This window comes from Odocoileus virginianus, chromosome 4 (assembly GCF_023699985.2).
Source record: "Odocoileus virginianus isolate 20LAN1187 ecotype Illinois chromosome 4, Ovbor_1.2, whole genome shotgun sequence".
NCBI classification, from domain to species: Eukaryota; Metazoa; Chordata; class Mammalia; order Artiodactyla; family Cervidae; genus Odocoileus; species Odocoileus virginianus.
The window spans coordinates 63173854-63177475 of record NC_069677.1 but is presented as its reverse complement, the minus strand read 5'-3'; positions in this window follow the sequence as shown (position 1 = coordinate 63177475).

Below are 3622 nucleotides of genomic sequence, written 5' to 3'. Positions count from 1 at the left end.
ATTGAGCAGAATAGTGAACCTATGCATAGCGTAGGTTATCTATTTCTATGTAGGTATACATGTCAAGCCCTTGGTTGATTTTAATCTGTATTTTTACTATTATTATTATTATTTTGGTCTCACTGTGTACCATGCAGGATTTTAGTTCCCTGACCAGGAATCCAACCATGGCCCCTGCAGTGAAAGCATAGACTTCTAACCATTGGCCCATCAGGGAATTCCCTAATCTGTAGTTTTTAGTTTATAATAAACTGTAACTATGAGTCTAATGGCTTTTGATGAGTTCTGTGAGTCCTTCTAGTGAATAAGTGAAACTAAAAGTTGTCTTGAAGATTCTGAACTTTCAACTGGTGTCAGCAGTGAGGCAGTCTTCTGGCCTGTGCTCCCTCTAACTCACACCATCTTATAGGACTTTTGTAGAGCATTAAGTTGAATAATAGATGTTGAAGATAAATATGCCTGACACAGAGCAAACTTTCAATAATTCAGTTACTTTCATTGTTTACATAATTTCAAATTATATCACACAAGACCCAAGAAGTGACTCAGCTAGGGTTGTCAAATTGAGCAAATAAAAATACTGAGCATACTTATTCTAAAAAAAAAAATTTGTTCATCTGAAACTCAAATTTAACAGAGCTTCCCGTATTTTACCTCATGACCCTAAACATAGCTCCACATGTTAATTTTCTAGATGAAGAGACTATATCCACAGGGGTTAAATATGCTAGTATCTATAGTTAGAATGTGGTTGACATGGGGTAAGAATGAGGATCTTTTGATTCCCAGCTATTTAGGGGAAAAAAACCCTGAAATATACTACAGGTAGGAGAGAATTGCTTTGAAAGGAAGGCAAATAAGGGGATATAAAAGCTGGTGATGTATAATGAGGGGTTTTAAGTGCCCATTTTCAGCCACTCAATCAAGGAAACCTAAGAGGTCTTCTGAGTTCTTTCCAAGGAGTGGGGTAATCACTTGACAGAGAAATTTAAATTTTATGTTAGGACAGGCCATTTGAAATCTAGTCTGAGCATTAGATCTACTCAATGCCTTGATACTGTAAATATTTTCCACTCCTGCTTGAAGGAAATTGGTATTTTCTGGGTACCTGTCATATGTACTTAGAATTTTACTTACATCACTTTGCCTACAAAGGTCCATATAGTCAAAGCTATGGTTTTCCAGTAGTCCTGTACAGATGTGAGTTGGTCCATAAAGAAGGCTAAGCACTGAAGAATTGATGCTTTTGAATATTGGTGCTCTAGAAGACCCTTGAGAGTCTCTTGGACTGCAAAATCAAACCAGTCAATCCTAAAAGAAATCAACCCTAAATGTTCATTGGAAGGACTGTTGCTGAAATTGAAGCTCCAAAGTTTGGCCACCTTATGGCCAATTCATTGGAAAAGCTCCTGATGCTGGCAAAGATTGAAAGCAAAAGGAGAAGAGGACAGCAGAGGATGGGATGGTTAGATAGCTTCACCAACTCAATGAACATGAATTTAAGCAAACTCTGGGAGTTAGTGGAGGACAGAGGAGCCTGGTATGCTACCGTCCATGAGGTCAAAGGGAGTCAGATATGACTTAGCAACTGAACAACAACATTTCCTTGTGGTTGTTTAGTTCTTTATAATTTATAAAGCACTAGTATTACGTCCATCTTCACAATAACTTGGAGGGGTAGGCTGAGCAGATAGTGAAATCTTAGTTTTATAAATGAGTAAACTGGGGCTCAAAGAATTTTTGGCATGCCCATGTTCACTGGCTGCTGTGTTGAGAGATGGTATAAGATCTTCCAACTCCTGGCCCAGGGATTTCTTTGCTATTCAAAGTTTAGGATTCCAGACATATGTAGTGAAATTATACATGAATTTCAAAATAATTTCCTTCTATGTTAGTTTTTTCTTGCTACCATAACATAATATCATAGACTAGATGGTTTAAATGACAGAAACTTACTTTCTCAAAGTTGTAGAGGCTTGAAGTCCAATATCAAGATGCCAACATAGTTGGTCTTTGGATAGAGCCCTCTTTGTGGCTATAGATGGCCACCAATCTCACTATGTCTTAAGATAACTTCTTTTTTGTGCACTGATGGAGAGAAAGAAAGAGATCTTTGGTGTCTCATCCTTTTTGTATGTTTGTTTGCATTTTAAAGAATTTTGTAAAAAATTTATTGAAGTATAGTTGATTTATAATGTTAATTTCTACTGTAGAGCAAAGCGATTCAGCTATACATACATACATATATCCTTTTTCATATTCTTTTCCCATTATGGCTTATCACAGGATATCAAATATAGTTCCCTGTGCTTTATAGGAGGACAATGTTGTTTATCCATTCTAAATTTAATAGTTTGCACCTGCTAGTGCCAAACTTCCAATCTCTCCCTTCCCCATCCCCCTCCTCCTTGACAACCACAAATCTGTTCTCTACGTCTGTGAGTATATTGTGTCTGCTTCTTGTGAGGACATCAGTCTCATCACATCAGGGCCCCACCGTTATAATATCAGTTAACCTTAATTACCTCCTTAAAGGCTTCATCTCTAAATACAGTCATATTAGGGGCTAGGGGCTTCAAAATATGAATTTTACAGGGACACAATTCAGTCTATAATACCTTCATTAGGGAACTTTCTGTGTTCAGTTCTTGGTTAATGCCAAGAGATGTAATGGGAAAGAGTGAGATTTCTACATGAGACTGATGAGGTCCACTCCCACCTTCTTCTGCATAGAATGGTTAAACTACTTTAACCTCCATGAGCCTCAATAACAATATCTCATAGGGCTGTTGTGTGCATGACAATGAAATGATGTTGGTAAAGTACCTAACATGTGCAGAATAAAGTGTTCAAATACTAATACCCACTCCCTATCAATGCCACAAATAAGGAATAAAATGAAATACTGATTAATTTGTCTTGAGCATTATATTTTTATTTTTGGGGGAGAGAATTTTGAGGTTGCTCACCAATCAAATTCTTAATTTAAAAAAAATTAAATTTTTTTCTAAATTGTTTCTGCAAGTTCATTTTCAGACTACATTTGCTTTTAAACCATAATTTTTATGTTTTAAACTTTCTTATTTAATTTGAAGGATCCCTGTAAAATCCTTGTCTATGGGTGGTCTAAAAATGCTGTTTTAGGTGAAACTGTTTATTTTGCAGATAAATCAGTAACAATCCTGTTTTGACTTTTCTCTCCTGGATAGTATCACGTTTTGCAAACATACGAGTGAAACATGCTGATGAAAAAAACAAAGAGGACTTCATTCAGAACAGACATAACCTTCCCAACTTGTGAGGATCAACTACAGACTTGCCTATGCAACCCATCTGACTAATGTCTGTAGTGGCTACAGAAATTGTTTGACTCATCAATATTGAAATATACAATGCTTACTTTACAATGTGCCACAATATATTTGTTGTGTTGGAAAAGCAATGCAGGACTACTTTGACCATCTCGAGAGCAAAGCCAGTTAATTTGGACTTAAAATTTTGTAAGCATTTAAGCTTGACTTTGGATGTTACAAATTTTGAAGCAAGAGAAAAAGAGAATTCACCCCTTCAGTTTTTCATGACATCATTTCATCCTCTGTGCTACCTCCTTGAAATATTTAAA